Here is a 20849-nt window from a genome sequence, read left to right on the forward strand (position 1 = left end):
TCGTTTTTACTGGGTCGTTAAGTATGAAATGCACGATTATATGAAGCATCGAGTTTGATATCCGATGTTTTTGATACTTCGCTTCGATCGTTGTTTGTTTTCTTTTTTTTGCAGTGAGGTGGGGTACGCTATCTGGCTTTCAGACGCGCTCTTTTGTTTTTAATAGTTTATTGTATCGTCGTCCGAGGGTTAAATATTGTAAGTCATGGACAAGTGAAAGATTCGCGTTATTTTCGAATTTAAGTTTTATCGTGGAATTAATGCAGCGTAGAGAAGTCGAAATGTTGACGAGGTGTTCGGCAAGGATGTGGCTAATGAAATTATAATTAATCTACAAAATCGATGGTTTGATAAATTCCGATCTGAAGATTTCGATGTCCAAAATGAACCACGCGGGCGACCCGAGAGCAAGGCTCGAGATATAATAAATCAAAATTTCAGTCTCAAAATCGGACGTTTCGTACTTAATGACCTAATATAGTTGTTGTCAATCGGTGACTATAATAACGAGCCGCGAGGCTCGAATGATCGTGCCTTCTCTTCTCAAATTGTCCATTTATGTGTAGAAGTTGAGCGTCAATTAGGGAGAATTTACTGTAATAAGATTTCATTAAAATTGCTGATATCGTAAAGATATTTCCAGGAGAAATTTTCAGGGACGCTTCTTTATCGAAGTGTATACTATGATATATAAGTCGTACAAAGTATTAATAAATTCAATTTTGTCATTATTGTAAAAGAATATAATGGTAATAATCACTATAATAGTAATAATAGAGAATAATTGTGTTTAACCCTTTGCACTCGAGTGGCGACTCTGAGATGGCACGAAAAATTCGTGAAGATCGCAAAGATATCAGGAGAAATTTTTAGGGACGCTTCTTTATCGAAGTGTATACTATGATATATAAATCGTACGAAGTATAAGCAAATCCAGTTTTGTCATTATTGTAAAAGAATATAATAGCAATAATCACTATAATAGTAATAATAGATAATAATCGCGTTTAACCTTCTGCACTCGAGCGGCGACTCTGAAATAGCACGAAAAATTCTTCTATCGCGTCCCGAAATGAGTTTCAAGTTGACAAATTTGTTTGTAATTTTAAACAATTTATTAAACGCGCAATTGTTCTATGAGTCGTCGCAAAACACGATTTCATAAAACGCGATAAGTCGCAGAAAATGCAAATACTATGAATCGGAGAAGTAAATAAAAAAAAAAATTCTGTTTCGTAACGGCTTAACCCTTTACACGCAGCGAGACTGCCGGTAATCAGGTCATTTTCAGATGCGGTCAATTTTCGATGCGGTCTTGTACCAAGTTCCGTTTCAGCGGAGCCAATTATTTCCAACGTTGCATCGTTTTACGTTTCATTCGGAACGTTAGCGGCTGCTTCGGGAATAGTAAATTCTCCCTAATTGAGAAGCTTAGCCCTAATGCTTAGCTTGGAGCACAAAAATGGACAATTCGGGAAGAGGAGGCACGATTTTATAATTGTCGACGATCGCGGGAACTATAAAAACGTAGCCGCGAGTCTCGCATAATCGTGGCTCCTCTTCCCGAATTGTCCATTTCCGTGCTCCAAGCTAAGCGTCAATTAGGGAGAATTTACTGTAAATAATTACTACCTCGCGAGGCAATAATTAGTTACTGTTTCGCGAAAAAACAATTGCTGCTTCGCGGAGAAACGGCGTCGGTGACAGCTATTGCATCAATTCGAGTTTGTACGACAGTTCTTCGTTAGCCTTGCGCGAACGATAAGCGTTTAAACGATAAACATTTTATCGCGTCGAATTTCGTTTGATTCCTCCGTCGACGACCAGCTAACTTTCTAGCATCGCAACAATTTGATTCGACGCGTTCACGAATAAAAAAACGAGCAGCTGAAATTTCGAAACGGTGGAAAGTTCGAAAGGATTGTTAAGAGCATCGACGCGTCGCTGTCGCCTTGCTGAAAAATGATCGCTCACAAATGACCTAATATAGTTGTTGTCAATCGGTGACTATAATAACGAGCAGTGAGGCTCGAATGATCGTGCCTTCTCTTTTCAAATTGTCCATTTATGTGTAGAAGTTGAGCGTCAACTCCTCCGAGCTTCTCGCATCTCGTTGTCCCCCGAATCGCCGACCGTCGTCGCGCCAGCGGGTCGCTTTCGACCCACACGTCAGAGCTGTTCAAGCTTCTAAAGTTCAAGTCCGAAGCTCGAAGACTCCGCCGGAGATTGTTTGGTATCGAAAAGTGGTTGAAATTGGATTAGGCGAAGCCATCGAGCTCTGGTTTAAAGGTCAGCCGTAGTTCCCGAAACGGAACTGCACGTTTCAGACGCTGACGGTTCAGCTTCCGTGCCCGTTTCACGAACGCTGACGCTCCATTTCGGACTCGAACGAATCGCAGAATTCGAAAATAAACGTGTCGATACATCTGCCCCGATTATAGCCGCCCTTTTCGTCTTTCTTGCGTCTCCGTACGCGTTAGAAGTTTTCGACGCTTCCGCGACCGGAATATTTCCGCTGCCGCGAAGCAGCGTGTCCGCGCCTCTGAAATTTCTCCGCGGCCGAAATTATGACACCGCGCGCGGCAGCTTTGCGTCACCGCTCATTAAACGCGTAATATAACAAGGTATGAATATTAAAATCCACAGCGAACGTCTCTCTTTCGTGTCGCCGCGCGTTTCATCTCCCGTGCTCCTTGAAACTCGTCGTAAATCACGTTAACGCCGGGAAATTTTCCATAGAGACGGCAATGATTTTTCGAACGGTCTTTCTGTATCTCGTGGCACCGACTTGTTAAAATAATTACAAGCGCGTGTCTACGTTTCGTTTTATCCGATTCCCAGTATTTTAAGCGAGACGACGAGACCTTCGCGTTACGATGGAAATAATAGAAAGCGATAATTAGACTTATTTGACTTTTGAATTTTTATTTCGCGTTAACCGCGGATCTTAGTGCGAAATAAAAATCGTCGAATTGCACGAAACGCGCGTAAAAAGAAGACGTATTTCCTCGATTAACAACTGTAAAAGATTGAAAACGAACGCAGCGATATTCCTAAATTCTTCCAACGCTTTCACAGTTCTTGTATTCGATCTGTTCGTTTCTCTCGCGAGCGCGCAGATGAGATATAGAATGGTGGCAAATATTTCCCTGTCTTGCAATTGACGCGGACGATTTTAATTTCGCGCGAAATCCGCGCGGTCTAACGATAAACCGTCGAAGCTGACAAGTAAGAGCAAGGCGACGAGAACCGGGACTCCGCTTCGACGGAGGACGGCTTTTTCGCATAGCTCCCGTTTCTTCCGATCGTCTCCGATGGCTTTTTTATCCCGCGCGCATAGATTCCGCAGTCCGATTGCAAAAAAGATCGGCGCGGCGATCGGATCGCGCGTCGCCAACAAAGAGAATTCCAGGGATATGTTAACTGCGCGCGCGACCCAGATGGTTAATTAGGTGGACGAAGCGGACGAAGAAAAATTCGATCGATAAGCCTTCTCTTTTTCTTTTTTTCTTTTTTCCCCTCCGCGGAAAAAGTCGACCAGCGGGATAAACCCGCGCGCGGCGGATAAACCGACTCGCGAATCAGAAACGCCCACCTGTTGCTTACATCAGGTTGCCTACATTTCGCCCGCAATTATATCGGCGGCGTGATCTAACGATCGACTTAGATCATACGCGCCGCGAACTTTCTCCGTCTCGTTTCTCCCACCAAGTTCGAAACGTGATCTATACGCGAGCTTGCGCGTCTATTATAGATCCACGAAACGGGAAACTTTCGCCGGCTACTTCTTGCTCGATCATTTTTTCTCGCTACGCCTTGTGTTCGCGATCTGCATTCACTGGCGCGAAACACGTTCTCGCTTCGTCGGCGAGTTATAGTTAAATTGTAATCGCGAGATCGGCGGCGTTTAATTAATTTCGTATTTATTATCAACGGTTTGTTGTTATCGGATCTTATGCAACGTGGAAGTGCACCGAGTGCAAGAGACAGCAGCCAGATGCACGTTTCGTTGCTTCGGTAATAATGTTAATTGAGGTGTATCGACGTTGTTCGATCGTTTCAACATTTTCAGCGTTCTAAACTGCGTTTACTCGATTTTGTCCTAAATAATATAATATCTACAATATAATATCTACAGTCTAGTTGTTATTAGGCTGCGATTTTTACACATTTATAACATAATTAAGTAGATATGAAACGGAGAACAATGAAAATTCAGAAGAATTTGGGCTGGATCGTCGTCTATAGATTATTACCAGACTGCAGATTCCTCTGGGAAATCAAAATTTCGTTAATTGCAAGACGCAGAAGCTCCAGAAACATATATTTCTGTTCTTAATTTCCATAAGTCGAAAGTAATGCAAAACAGTGCTTTTTAAAATTTTCAAATATTCGTAAATCGATTTAAATTGACATCTATGAGCAGATAATTTTTTTAAAAATGCGTAGAAATAAATATTTCCACTCATTTTCCTCGTAAATGCATAAAATTCGCAGTCAGTTTGTCGGAATTATTAAGGGAGATAATTAATTCCACGATTATTATTAATTGTTTAGGCGATTGTTAGCGACCAGACGGCAAATCTGTGCGAGCAAATGGCCAAGCATCCGCAGCCCGAAACAATCGAGCGAGAAACTATGAAAAAACTGGCGCCCATACGTGGCGTCCAGCTGAATTGTTTACGCGATTATTTATTTCTCGGCGAGTTCAGGCCCGCGTTCCCTGTCGCGTATAGTTATTTATTGACTCCGGCGATCCGAGTTAACGGGTTCGAACATGGAGCGTGAATGAATCATGCGTGTCCGCTTGCGAACGTGTGAATTCACCTATGCACCTATCCTACTTGCGACGGAATCGACTCAAGGCTATTAACATTTGCATCCTCCCACGTCTTCCACTTACTCTATCTCTATCAGTGCCATCTGTCCGGCCGTTTCTCCTTCTCCCTTCGTCCCGCGTCCTTTTCATTCGCGTCGCTCTTTTGCTCTTTTGTTCAAAAGGGAAGCGGACTCGCGGAAAAACACGAGGCTCGTGAAACGACTGCTGGAACTGCGTTCGGAGACCAGAATATTTGCTGTCCCTTGTCGTACATATTAATCGCTTGATCACAGGTTATTCATGTTAATCGATTTTTTTATGGTAGCACGGTGCATAAATATTTGTTGACATTTGGCTAGTCGATACATTTGTCGACGTTGGACTACTGGATCGATTTGATGACAGTAGAACTAGAGGATAGATTCTTTCAAATTAGACTCGCGAATAGATACTTTGACATTGGGCTATAGTGAATCAATTTTTTAACAGTAGAGTAGTGACTCAATTTTTTGACAGTTGAGTAGTGGACCAATTTTTTAACAGTAGAGTAGTGAATCAATTTTTTGACAGTTGAGTAGTGGACCAATTTTTTGACAGTTGAGTAGTGGACCAATTTTTTGATGCTAGAGTAGTGGATCAATTTTTTGACGGTAGAGTAGTGAATCAATTTTTTGACAGTTGAGTAGTGGACCAATTTTTTGATGATAGAGTACTGAATTAGTTTTTTGACAGTAGAGTAGTTAATCAATTTTTTGACAGTAGAGTAGTGAATCAATTTTTTGACAGTAGAGTAGTGAATCAATTTTTTGACAGTAGAGTAGTGGATCACTTTTTTGACAGTAGAGTAATGAATCAATTTTTTGACAGTAGAGTAGTGAATCAATTTTTTGGTAGTTGAGTAGTGGACCAATTTTTTAACAGTAGAGTAGTGAATCAATTTTTTGACAGTAGAGTAGTGATTCAATTTTTTGATAGTAGAGTAGTGGATCACTTTTTTGACAGTAGAGTAATGAATCAATTTTTTGACAGTTGAGTATTGAATCAATTTTTTGACAATTGAGTAGTGAACCAATTTTTTAACAGTAAAGTAATGGATAAATTTGATGGCAAACGAATTGTTTGAAAGTAAGCAATAAATCTAGGAGGCTCTTTAAATTATTTATCACGAGTTCGCTCTCTGTATTTCATACACTGCAACGTGCTGTGCATGAGCAAACTGCAGTCTCCTAATAAGCACACGGAGCAGTTGAGTGCATTTAAATTCACGTTTCTGAGAGCAAACCAAAGGGGTCAGAAACTGCGGTAGAAAATGCACTAGAAAATGCACTAGAAAATGCACTAGAAAATCCAGTAGAAAATACTGTAAAATTCAATTATCTTAATTAACGATTCCAGCGAACATTCACAATTATAAAATAAACGGTGACCGTCAACAAATTTCGTATATAGAAATCTGCAAACCGTTAATGCATTTTCTGAACATCCGAATGGAAATTCTTTCGCGAAACCAATAATTACAGTAACTGTTAATTTATTGTTCAAATTGATCCGACGCAAAGCGAATAGAATGCACCGATAAGCTCGTGCAACAACATTGATTCGCCAGTGGTGTTGCGAGCACCGAAATGCAAGATCGTTGATCGATCCACGTTCTTCGCCGTTTAACTCGGCCGTTTAGCGCTCGCGTGCGTTCTAAAACGTCAAACGACCTCGTGAGCTCGTTGCGGCCGCGTTGTCGGGCGTGCTCGTCGAATTGTCGTCGAACACAATGGATCAAAGCGCTTCAGGGGGGCACAATGCTAGGGATGGGCGGACCAGCCCGTCCTGCGCTTTGACGTTGTCACGTCAACAATGACGAATCCGGGGATCGTGTCATTCCCCGAAATATATCCAAGTCTTCTTCCTTTCTTCTCTCCCTCGTCGTTGTTTTCCTTCTCCTTTTTTTTTTCAAATCAGGAAAACCGCCGACGATTACGCAACCGACGCTACCATTGGTCCTCTAATCGCTCGTTATGGTTCATTAGAGAAATTTTCCCGATATCTAATTGACAAATACGTCCACGAGATAACTTTTACGTTGATTCGTCGGTTTGCTGATCACTGTGCTTGATCAGTGGTCTTGGAACGGTTATTAACACGTTCCGTGCCACATGTACCATCGATGGTACACGCTTGCATGTTTACTTAGTGAACTGAACAAATTGTTTACAAGAAATTTAGAACCGAAGAATCAATTTCCACCGCAAGAATGGGCGTTGATAAGTTTTTGTTACGTTGTTATGTGTACGAGAATTAATAATTGCACGTAATACATCAAGTTTTAGTAAAATATCAAAGTGTGAAGATTCGAGTAAAAAAAGCTCGGCACGGAACGTGTTAACGTGAATAGTTTTGATAAACGTATCGTAAAACATTAATAAATTCGTTTTACATTTGTTTCTGTTTGTTAAGATCGTGTTCGACGAACATTTTAGGAAACATTAGAAATTTCGTTTCACACCTGCTGCTTTTCTCGAGGATATGTTTGATAAACATTCTAGGAAAACCTTGAACCTTTGCTTCTTTTTGTTAAAAATATGTATGATAAACGTTTTAAGAAGTATTAAAGAAATTAATTCACTTTTGCTTCTTTTTCTTGAGGATACGTTTGATAAACGTTTTTTTATGAAGTAGTCAAATTTTTGTTTTAGATTAATTTAGGTTAATTTTGTTTTACATTGTTTAGATTTTGCTTCTTCTTGTTTAGTTTAATATTTAATTACGTTCGTGATTGTAGTGTTTTAAATGTTTTTTTTTGTAAGAGGCAGAATGGAATTCAAATTGTTAGCATTTATTGAAGGCAAATGTGTACAATAATTCGAGTAAATGTAATTTCGAATCCAGTTATATTTAAAAATTATTTAAAAATTGTTTTATACTTTTAAAGGCATGAATATGTCATACGTGAAACATACGTGATATTCGTTTTATTATTTTACCGATTATAAAGCGCGTAGAATTTCATTAAATTGCAATTTAATGCAATTTCTACGCAATTTCATTTCGTCCAGTACACAATTTTAACTGTAATCGAAAGATTTAAAAATATAATTAAAAAATTTGAAGACTCAACTTAAAAATTTAAAAGTACAATTCAAACATTTTAAAATACAATTAAAAAATTTTAAAATGCAACGTAGAAATTTAAAAATATAAATTCGCCAGAAAAGCGGCGTTTGGAGTCGAAGCGACAAAGAAAATAGTTCCGAGAACGTTCAAGAAGAACGATCATAGGCTGCGAGTCGTCTGCAGTGGACACAAGAGTTAACAGAGGTCAAGATACCGATCGGAAAGATGGATTTAGGTCAGGCGGGAGGAGCAAGTCAGTGGAAAGTGTTTAAAATCTAATTTCAGCGGGCGCAGAAATAAACGTCTCGCGGAGATGTTTCCTCGTTCCCGTGGTCCTCTCCGCCGATCCTCTCTTAGTATTTCTTTTCCCGTTGTTGCTCGGATCTCTTTCGCTCTCTTCCGCTCGTCTCTCTCGTCGACGCTCGACGTTCGGGTCCCGCGGGCACGTCGGATCGGCTGTGTCGAATAGACGGTTTACATGAATCGAGGTCACAGGTCGGCCTCCACTTTGCGTCATAGACGTGTCAGCATTCTCGATATTAATTTCTAGCGACTTGCGCGACCACGGTCCCGGCTTCGTACCTGAACTTACCTTCGAAACGTGTTTCCAACGATCCGCTCGTGTTTCCGTACGATTGAGTCGAAGCTACGCCGGGTGTAGGGTGTTGAAAAAAACTTCAGCCGGAATGCTGCCATATTTGTTTCACCGGTGCAAATACGGAGAAACGAGATTTCTATGCCTCGGTTACCTTGGGGCTCCGTGAAAATTCGAAATTCGCGAGTAAGATCTCGTCGGCTGACCACTGCGGGCACGATCCACTTACGTTCTTTAGGAAATCTTAGCTGTGATATTTTTGTTTCAATTAAGGAATTTTTCAGTGGTATTGCCTTTGCGTTTTGGTCTCGTTTAGGTCACTATACAAATTGAGAAATCGCTCGCGATAGTCGCTTTTAGGCGGGTTGACCACTGCAGGCACAATCTACTTACGTTCTTTAGAAAATCTTAGCTGTGATATTTGTTTCAATTAAGGAATTTTTCAGTGGTATTGTCTTTGCGTTTTGGTCACGTTAAGGTCACTATACAAATTGAGAAATCGCTCGCGATGGTCATTTTTAGGCGGGTTGACCACTGCAGGCACAATCTACTTACGTTATTTAGGAAATCTTAGCTGTGATATTTGTTTCAATTAAGGAATTTTTCAGTGGTATTGCCTTTGCATTTTGGTCTCGTTTAGGTCACTATACAAATTGAGAAATCGCTCGCGATAGTCGCTTTTAGGCGGGTTGACCACTGCAGGCATAATCTACTTACGTTATTTAGAAAATCTTAGCTGTGATATTTGTTTCAATTAAGGAATTTTTCAGTGGTATTGCCTTTGCGTTTTGGTCTCGTTTAGGTCACTATACAAATTGAGAAATGGCTCGCGATGGTCGTTTTTAGGTGGGTTGACCACTGCAGGCACAATCTACTTACGTTATTTAGAAAATCTTAGCTGTGATATTTGTTTCAATTAAGGAATTTTTCAGTGGTATTGTCTTTGCGTTTCGGCCACGTTTAGGTCACTATACAAATTGAGAAATGGCTCGCGATGGTCACTTTTAGGCGGGTTGACCACTGCAGGCACAATCTACTTACGTTCTTTAGAAAATCTTAGCTGTGATATTTGTTTCAATTAAGGAATTTTTCAGTGGTATTGTCTTTGCGTTTCGGTCACGTTAAGGTCACTATAAAAATTGAAAAATGACTCGTAATGGTTGTTTTTAGGCGGGTTGACCATTGCAGGCACAATCTACTTACGTTCTTTAGGAAAAATCTTAGCTGTAATATCTGTTTCAATTAAGGAATTTTTCAGTGGTATTGTCTTTGCGTTTTGGTTACGTTGAGGTCACTATAAAAATTGGAAAATGACTCGTGATGGTCGCTTTTAGGTAGGTTGACCATTGCAGGCACAATCTACTTACGTTCTTTAGGAAATCTTAGCTGTAATATCTGTTTCAATTAAGAAATTTTTCAGTAATATTGTCTTTGCGTTTCGGTCACGTTGAGGTCACTATAAAAATTGAAAAATGACTCGTAATGGTTGTTTTTGGCTAGGCTGACCACTGCAGGCACGATCCCCTCAACCCTTTTCTTTAAAAATATTAATGATGGACTATAGAAAACTGCTGTAAACAGATGTGACTGAGGTGCACGTAGATCATGGAAAAATGAGCATTGATAAAATATTTTCAATATCTACGTCGTCCGTGCAATACAGGGGCGATCTACTTAAATCCTTTCATTGTCAAGACTTGGAATTTTAAATCATAATTTGTATTACAGACAATATTTTACAGAATTAATTCGAGATACCATTGCCAGCGAATCTGACCAGTGCAGATACAATCTCCTTGCCCATTCTAAAATTCTAGAATCTATAAATTCTAAAATAAATATTATTATCGACAGCATATTCATATTATCTTCTCGAGTATCAAATTAAGTTTCCAGAGTCGCAATCGGGAATGCTGGTCAACGGAGACGTAACCTCTTTGAACTATTCAATCGCGGATAACAACGAATGAATATTAGAAAAGTGATGCGGTCGAATGCAACGGCTTTTTGCGTCGGAACGTGGGAAACTTTGCTGCGATATTTTTAAACCTTACGTTCGTCGGAAGTCCGACCGGGCAGAAACGATCTCCTCGAATCGGTCCCGGGATCGCTAAGTTCTGAATCGGACGCGACCGCCGTTCGGTTCTCGAAGGACTGCCGCGAATTCATCTTCTTTTCTTCTAACGCGAAATGATCGGTCGCTAATGTGATTCCCTGAACGTTTACATTGTCCGACCGCCGCGAGTTGAATTTCCTTGAAGCCATCCGTCATGAAAATTCATAAAGCTCGGATGACAGATGACAGCGACGGCCTGCCGCAAAACAACAATTCCATTTTTATTGTCGTTTTATCGCCTGGCCACCATATAAACGCTTGGAGAACGTTCGCGGGCTCTTGTATATTGTCCGATCGCCGCCGGAACAATCTCCTCGATGCTCGAGCGACGAACGATGCTAATGACACGTTGCAAAAGAATACGACGAACCATCTTTTCTATTACGAAAGAGAATCGCTTCTTTTTTTGTGCGTGTTCGCCGCGACGCTTGTGTATTGTCTGACCGGCGCTGGCTCAAGCTCCTCCGATCTGTCATGAAATTTGTCACGATGACAGACGACACCGAACACCTGCCGCGACCAAATCTAATTACGTTGGTCTCCATGCTACCTCGGCGACGTAAACGCGCGAATTGTTTAACGGTAGGTCCGGCCAACGCCGACTGAATCTCCTCGAATTTGTCTGTCGTCGATATTTAGATACAACGCGGCACGATCCTTCCAAGAGATATTCTAATTGGTCTTCGACTTAATTAGCTTCTGTTGTTACAAAATAGATGGTAACAGGATACTTGGCGATAGCGTCGTCTGACCATTTCAGGCTCAATCTCCTGGGATTTTCTGGCGTGGAAATGTTCAGCGTGAAACACCGGTGAGACGGTATCATGGTGTAGTTTACTTAACGATAGTAATTTGTGATACTAATTCTGCTTAGAAAATCTGTCATAGAAAAATTAATTCACTTCGACTAGCTTGTTAGCGACGCAAAATAAATTGTAACAGGAAATTTGTTATGCTGCAGGACCGTTAAAGGTTCGATCTACTGAAATCTGTCTACCGATCAAAATTAGACTAACATTCGCGCATCGAGTGACGCTATAGCGACCGAATATCTACGACGCTGTCCTCGTCTGACCACTGCAATCCTAAATCCCCTTAAACCCACTTAATAAACTTAAATCCCCTTAAACCATTTCATGCAAACAAGTACACATTTCTATTGTTACAAATGAGATTGTGCTAGAATACGTGTTTCGTTATTGTCGGCTGACCATTGCAGGCTCAATCTCCTTCGACGATCGCTGGAAACGGCAGAGTCCCATAGCAGAGATCAGCTAAAAGTGATCTAATTAATTATTAACGATTATAACTCGGTAGTTATTAGATTGTGGATTTTTGGGTAAAGTAATAATTGTCTTCATTAATTGCATGACGCGAAAATTACGTGAATATTTCTCTCGTTCTTTAATTATTCCATTGAGTTCAAAATAATGCAATAGTATTTTCAAATTCTTGAAATTTTGTTGCTGTCTAGTTATTATTAATTATTATAGACGAATATTGATGAGAAATAATTGATGAGTTACGATCGATTTTATGACTGTTACTAGAACTAATTTATAACGACTTATAATAAGTAACGAGTTATAATGATTGTTGTAATTGTTATTACAACTGATCTATAATGATTTGTAATAAGTAACGAGTTATAATAATTGTTATAAACGTTGCTACAACTAATCTATAATATTTTATAATAACTAACGTGTTGTAATAATTGTTATAATTGTTACTACAACTGATCTATAGTGATTTATAATAAGTAACGAGTTATAATAATTGTTCTGATCGTTGCTACAACTGATCTAGAATGATTTATAATAAGTAACGAGTTAGAATAATTGTTATGATCGTTGCTACAACTGATCTAGAATGATTTATAATAAGTAACGAGTTAGAATAATTGTTATGATCGTTACTACAACTGATCTACAATGATTTATAATAAGTAACCAGTTGTAATAATTCTTATAATCGTTGCTACAACTGATCTATAACAATTTACAATAACTAACGAGTTATACAAATTCTTATAATCGTTGCAACAACTGATCTATAACAATTTACAATAACTAACGAGTTACGATAATTATTAACCGATCTATAAAAATGTCTAATCACCAGCGAGTTGCAATCGTTAATCGCGAATCGGATTACTTTCTGGCTCCGACTCCGTCGCATTGTCTCTTTAGCTTTGATTTGTCGCTTTAGCGTCGATTGTGTCCCGACTAATTAATTCACGGCGATGGAACGATGCGAACGGTATCGATCACGGAGCATTTCCCTATCGTTGGTTCTTCGTTTCTAGAGCAAAGCGGGAGCCAAGTGTGTGTGTGTGTGTGTGTGTGTGTCGCAGCGTGTTAGCGTTTCCCGAAGACCGTGGCACATTGACCGTCACCCGACCTTCTCGAAGGCCGGCGCTTTAATCCCCGGCCTAAACGAAGCCGTAAGAAATCGCTATATCGCCGGGAGAGCCCGTGGCTCCCATCCACCACTCCCGTTACGTGCCTTCGTTTAAGGTGCACGTGTCACTCGTGACGCCGCTGTCGCGCTCATGCACGCCACCAGTTAAAGTTTCACGTTTCAGGGTCACGCTTTTGCCCAACGAGACCCAAACGGAATTCTAAACGACCGCCGTCGCCGCCGTCGATGCACTCTCCCTTTCTCTCTCTCTCTCTCTCTCTCTCTCTCTTTCTCTTTCTCCCTCTCTCTCTCTCTCCCTTTCGTTCCACGTTCCCATCTGTCCGGCTCTCACTGTCTCACTAACGGGGATAGAGCCGGAGCGATTAGCGTGGGAGGAGAAAGTGCTCGGGGATTTTTCGTCGAGCGGATCACAAACGGCGATAATTCTTCCTGATGGCTGAAAGCCGTTCGCGAAGCCTCCGCAGTGTTTCTACGTATGAATTTTATTGACCCGACGGTGACGTCGGCGGAATGACTATGACCGATGGCTTGGACGTTTATTATATAGATTTCATTGGATACGGTGCGCTTTCATGCCGAGCTTTCGAGAGCGTGAAGATTGTGGGAGAATCGAATCTATTCAATGCAAAGTTGTAATATTGTTATGCGAATTTAACAGTATTTTCAGCTTTCTGTTATTAATAATATTATTATTATTATTATTATTATTATTATTATTATTATTATTATTATTATTATTATTATTATTATTATTATTATTATTATTATTATTATTATTATTATTATTATTAATAATAATATTATTATTATTAATATTATTATTAATAATAATAATAACTTCCCTCCCAAAAAAATAAATTATTATTATTATAGGTGTATTTATTTTAGCGTGGTCGCGAATAAAATTAATTGCGAAGACATTAGCGGCCACATAGTTCACGATTAACCCTTTGCACTCGAGTGATAATTCCGAGGCACCATGAAAATTTGTTACATCGCGTTCTCAGATAATTTTTATATTAACAAAGTTCAGATTTAACTGTCGTGCGAGTCGCAAGAGACAATTTCGTATGCATTAAATGCACTTTGTTGTATAAAATAAAAATATTATAAGTCAGAGAAATTATTTTAGATTTACAGTTAAAGTAGCTCCGAGTGCAAAGGGTTAACTATGCATAAAGACTTGTATTATTCTAGACTATAATTAAAATTTATATCAACACGAGTAACTATAACAGAAAAATTACAACGAATCATATAAATTTATGGGGTTAAAGGAGAGGAGCATGTTTTCTATGTTGTCGTCATTTAGGCTCGACTTTGGGGTCGCTTTTGACACGATACAGTCCGAGCGAAAATTTTTTCGTGTAGCCGACATATTTTAAGATTGTTGCACCACTTTATAAAAATTGATACAACTTACAAACTATTACATCGTAATCACGACAACGTCTGTGCAACGTGTAGAAAGAAATCGACGATTCGGCATTGTCCTCTCCTACCAGACAATTGAATGAGATCACAAGACACGTGGCTTCGTTCGAAATAAATTTTACTTCCGATTCAATTACGCAAATAAATTGTACGATCCGATTTCTTATCTTACATTTCACGAGCGATCAAGAAGAAGATTACTATTTACAATCCTCCGGATATGTTAATAGAGAATTTCAAGTAGCGTACAGTGGACACTGCACTTTCGAAAGACATTTTCGCATAAATTATGCGTCGCCGCACGCAAATCAGCCGATTTGCATTAATCGCAGAACAGAAAAAAAAAGAAATGTCGCACTGTCCAAGTATCGCTGAAAGCGAAGGTTACATTATCCGTGCTTTTATCACAATTATTAACAGGGGGAAAAACATTTTCGTCTAACTCACGTTCGCGATTAGATTAAATTATGTTTACGACGATCTTTATTCGCCGCGAAGAGCCCGCCGGCCCCGATCGCATCATCGTGATCACGCGAACGTCTGCGCCGCGTGTAAAGAAAGAGATCGACGATTCGACGATGCACCGGTGAACAAAAAAAAAAAAAGAAAAATCAGCACCGAGGTCGACCGGAGAGAGATGGAAAGGTCGATGGAAATCCGAGGGAACCGATCCGATTCGAACAGTTGAAATTCGTCGACGTATCGGAGTGCATCGCGGGAGCAAATCGGCTCGGAACGATTAAAACGTTCGGAAGCCGTGCAAAGGGACAATCGAAAAATCATTAACGGGATCGAAACAATTAGAGCGACGGGGACACGCGTAGAACGGTAACAATTCGAGGGCGAAATCGTTCGCAAAATCCATGCTTTTCCGATCATCCGGATTTCCTCTTGCATTCATTACGACGGATTATCAAGCTCCGCTGCGTAACCGAGCGTGCGATCATCGTCTCTGTTTTGCGACCGCGCGTTCGTGTGCGAATATTTTCTGTGATGTCGTCGGCTCGTCCGTGTACGGCCGCAGCCAACGGCAATCACGCGTACGTGTTTTCCAGCGCGTGTGCGTCCGTACACGTGCATCCCGATGGGACAGAAACCAACAATTATTGCACGCGGAGGAGGGCGGGGGGAGGGGGGGGGCGAGAGTTCGCGCGACTAGCGCGGCGTGGTTATTCCTATTTTTATAGAAACGCGAGGCACAAACACGATCGTTCAAAAGTTTCACGCGACCCGACGAACATTCGATAGAACCGTTTCTTAACACGTTCCGTGCCGAGCTTTTTTTACTCGAATCTTCACACTTTGATATTTTACTAAAACTTGATGTATTACGTGCAATTATTAATTCTCGTACACATAACAACGTAACAAAAACTTATCAACGCCCATTCTTGCGGTGGAAATTGATTCTTCGGTTCTAAATTTCTTGTAAACAATTTGTTCAGTTCACTAAGTAAACATGCAAGCGTGTACCATCGATGGTACACGTGGCACGGAACGTGTTTACCCTTTGACGTATGATTTTCTTCTTGGTTACTACGATTAGAAATTTTTCGATCGCAATCATTTCTTAGAAGGGGAAGAAAATTGATGTTTATCGTGTGCCTAAATTTACTCGATTGCTTGAATGTTCACGACAAGAGATTAGAATGTTATTCCAATTTTAAGGGACAGAATAATTATTACTAGATATATTATTATATTATTACTCGATAAATTATTACTAGAAATTTTTTCATGACAACGAGCCGGGCTCGTCGAAGTATGGCAAGGGGTTAAAAATCGCGTCGAGTCCTCGAAGTCGTTTCCTTCGAAGTCCATTCGTTGGTCGTTCGTTTCTTAAAAATCGTTACCGAGGAACATGTTTTGCAACTCATTGCTTCGAGGCATCTTTTGAAATCATTTGTTAACCCTTTGCACTCGAAGCCATTTTAACTGTAAATCTAAAATAATTTTTCTCACTCACGCTGTCTGTATTTTATATAACAGAGCGCATTTTATGCGTGAGCAATTGAATCTTGCGACTCGTACAACAGTTTATACTTGTAACAATTTTACAAATCTAAATTTTCTTGATGCAAGAATTATTTTGGAATGCGATATAAGCATTTCCTAGCGGTGCCTTGGAGTCACCACTCGAGCGCAAAGGGTTAAAAATCGTTTCTCAGAGCCGGTCTCTTAAAAATCATTTCCTGGAAGCATTTCTTGAAGAAGAAGCATCTCTCGTAGATCGTCATCAAATTCATTTCTTCAAATTCTGCCTCGAAATCGTTCCTAAAAATCGCCCATGAAAATTGCTCCTGAAAACGGTCATTCGATAGAACCCTTTCTTAAAAATCGCGTTTCCATAAAACGAGCCCTCGAAATTGTTTCCTTCAAAGTCCATTCGTTGGTCATTCGTATCTCAAAAATCATTACCGAAAAGCATGCTTTGCGAGGTCATTGCTTCGAGGCATCTCTTGAGATCATTCGCTAAAAATCATTTCTCAGAGCCCGCCTCTTAAAAATCATTTCCTGGAAGCATTTCTTGAAGAAGAAGCATCTCTCGTAGATCGTTATCAAATTCATTTCTTCAAATTCTGCCTCGAAATCGTTCCTGAAACTCGTCCATGAAAATTGATCCTGAAAACGGCCGCGCAGGAACCGGTTCCGTCGTTTCGCAGATCGCAGCCGCCCCCGAATAAATAGCCCGGAGTGTTCGAAGGTGTTGCTCGAGCGGAATCGAAGTTCCGCGTCGGAAATGCATCCGCATCCATAATGCATGTTCGCGTCGCAGGTGTCCCGAAACTTTTGACGGACAGTGTATCCCCTGACGCGCGACGATATCGTTCGCGCGGAAAGTGTACGAGCGAGACAGCCATGGAGAGAGAGAGAGAGAGAGAGAGAGAGAGAGAGAGAGAAAGAGACAGAGAAGTTCGCATCGTCGTCGCACGTATAAACAGCGGTGCAGCACGCGCGGACCCACGTGCTCCGCGACGCCCGGAGAAGCCGATCCGCGAAATTGGATTTTCCTCGGGCAGCATCGATCGCTGGAAAATGATTACTCAGGAGACTTCGCGCGGTTCGGCCGCGTTTTTATTTCCGCTGTTGCCTCCGTTGTTCCGTCGGCTTTCCATTTCCTCGCGGGGCACCTTCTTCGTCGCCCTTCGACACACCTGCTTTTACGAGACCGGTCGCCGTTCCTAGCGCTTCCTCGCGACGAATCTCTCCTCTCCTTTCGTTGTCACCTCGGTGCTAAGACGCTCAAGGACGCTGACTTCGCTCCCAGGGTCCCCGACGGCAGCCCTTGAACCCTGCGGATAGCTGCGCCGCGAAAGGTCTCCGAATGATATTCCAGCCTGGTCTTTGTTCCGCGGCACGATCGAAAGAATTTCCGCGGCGAGCTTCTTCTCCGCGTCGGGCACAACCGGTGGTAGAACTATAATTGTTCGCGCGGCTTGAAATAGAATTGAAAATTGTGGATCAACGTTTCATTCCCGACGCGATCCGGGAATACAACGTGCTCTCTCTCTTCGGCAGGACCGGCGAAAGTTGCCCCGTTATATTTAGAACCCCGCCCGGCGGTCCTAAGACGCGATAAAAATTGAGATAATGTATAAAATACAAACGCGCATATTTAAAATGTAAATTCGCGGTGGAACGGAGAAGCGTCGACTCTCTGATGTTTATGGCTGCTAATTCGGTATTCGAGCGATCGTAAATTTCCAAGTTTCGGCTTTACGGCCTCGAATTTCCATGCTCTTTCGTCCGATACCGTAAGACAATGTGCATGCGACGACGACGACGACGACGTTCTTTTTGCACGGTGTCGCGACTGAATTCTTTCTTTTTTTCTTTCCTTTTTTCCCCCTCCACCGACGCAAGAACGTGTGCGATCCGTAACGAAAGAAGGAGACTCTCTTTCCAGAAACCGTCGAGATGATCGTAAATCCTCGCGAACACGCTGTCGCAGCGTTTTTTTCTCTCTCTGTCTAATTGAGAAACGATTTTGTAACAGTTCGTCCGCTTCGCGCCTCTCGGCGTGATTTCTCTCTGCCGTGATTTTTGCGAATCGGACGCCCGAGATGATCTTGTCCCCTCTGTTGTTGTTATTATTATTATTATTATTATCATCATCATCATCATCATCATCATCATCATCATCATCATCATCATCATCATCATCATCATCATCATTATTATTATTAATATTATTATTATTATTATTAATATTATTATTATTATTATTATTATTATTATTAATATTATTATTATTATTATTATTATTATTATTATTATTATTATTATTATTATTAATATTATTATTATTATTATTAATATTATTATTATCATTATTATTAATATTATTATTATCATTATTATTAATATTATTATTATCATTATTATTAATAATATTATTATTATTATTATTATTATTCGAACCGTACGATTAATGCGACTTTATCGTTTGCTTGCAGGTAAGCCGACAACAATGAAATAACCGAGTATTGTCCGCGCGTTGGTAGCCCGGGACGCGTGTAAGTAGAAAGCTTTTTGCATACTTTTCGGGTGGCGGATCGCTGGCGGATGCGCTTAGAGCCGGTGCTAACTCTCCTAGAAACACCGCGACATAAATAGACAGCCGTGTTATCGAACGAGACCCGACTTCGTGATAACGTCGTCACCCTCCTCCTGGACCCCGGCGATAAACTTTTCGCTCGTTTCTAAAATGGCCGGCGACGCTTTTTGCCCGGCGAAATTCCGTCATTTCGAATTTCACGGATCACGTTCTCCAAGCCGACGCGCTCGAGCTCTTAGCAGAGCTCGATAAATTGTTCCAACGAATTCGCGATCGTTTATAACGAAATGGCAACGGTTTTGACAAGTGTTAACAATAATATGTAACGTATTGAGAGTAGCATTTGGCGTATTTATTTATTATATATACGTGTATATAACGTGTTAATACTAGATTTAGGGGGCACAAAAAACAGCTGTTTTGTATCGGTTTGTAAAAGTAGATATAATATAATATAATACGATAATTTGTTCTTCTTTTTAAACAAGTGTTATTGTAACATTTGCCGTAAGTAACGTATGAATTGAACGAATAGCTCGTAAATGTATCTTTACGATATGAATAATCGTAAATTAAAAAATTAGGGACCCGTCATTTTAACACCCGTGTTAACGATGGTATATAACGTATTACTAATATATGTATTAACGTGTTAAGGATGGTATATAACGCGTCGACAATATACGTATAACGTATGCAACAGATCGTCTTTCAAAATTATCGTAAAACGCAAGAAAAATCATGCAATCATATCACGCAAACAGCTGATAATCTTTACTCGACAGAAAGTTCTGCTGAAATAAAGAAAATGACAATTTGCCAAGTCACTCTCGGAGATCGGTAGTTACATAAAAATCGATTTTATCAAGTGGAAAGTAAGCGTGGCATCTAATCAGTTTCCCAATGTTGCATGAAACCCGCAATTAAGCAACGCACAAAAGTCCAGATAATAATTGCGATATTGACGCTAAGTACGTCGGATAATTAGAATTATCGTCGTCGATTTTGTTCTGTAAATTGCAAGGATCATTGATATCTCGATTCCCGTAATGTCACTTTTTGCTTGATGCAGTAAATTTTGCTTAATTGGTGCTCAGCTTGGAAACAGAAATGGAGATTTTGGGAAGAGGAGATACAAGATGAGCCTCGCGACACATTTTTATAGTTTCCGATTGTTAACAATTATAAAAACGAGGTGTAACGCTCAAATAAGGCTCTTCTTTTCCCAAAGTTTTGTTTAAAAGCTGAAGCAAAATTAGAGAGAATTTTTTGTACCTTTTTCTCGGTGACAAAGTTGATCAACGTCACTCGATGAATACTTCTAAAATAATTTCTCCCTAATTCGCGATCTGATTTCGCACAAAAATGGACAATTTGGGAACAGAAGATACGATTATTCGAACCGCGCGGCTCATTTTTACAATTTCCGATTGTCAACAATTATAAAAACGAGTTGCAAGCCTCGAATAATCGTGTCTCCCCTTCCCAAAGTTTTGTTTAAAAGCTGAAGCAAAATTAGAGAGAATTTTTTATACCGTTTCCACAGTGACGAAGTTGATCAACGTCGCTCGATAAATACTTCTAAAATAATTTCTCCCAAATTCGCGCTCTGATTTCGCACAAAAATGGACAATTTGGGAACAGAAGATACGATTATTCGAACCGCGCGGCTCATTTTTATAATTTCCGATTGTCAACAATTATAAAAACGAGTTGCAAGCCTCGAATAATCGTGTCTCCCCTTCCCAAAGTTTTGTTTAAAAGCTGAAGCAAAATTAGAGAGAATTTTTTGTAC

At 40.4% G+C, this 20849-nt stretch overlaps 1 protein-coding gene across 6 annotated transcripts in view; it reads left to right on the top strand.

The window, feature by feature from the left end:
* Positions 1 to 20849, top strand: part of LOC117226312 (PAR-domain protein 1) — a 137571-nt gene that overhangs the window by 37126 nt on the left and 79596 nt on the right. The gene's annotated exons all lie outside the window — the stretch shown is intronic.

Source organism: Megalopta genalis, chromosome 11 (genome assembly GCF_051020955.1).
Source record: "Megalopta genalis isolate 19385.01 chromosome 11, iyMegGena1_principal, whole genome shotgun sequence".
In the NCBI taxonomy this organism is placed as follows: domain Eukaryota; kingdom Metazoa; phylum Arthropoda; class Insecta; order Hymenoptera; family Halictidae; genus Megalopta; species Megalopta genalis.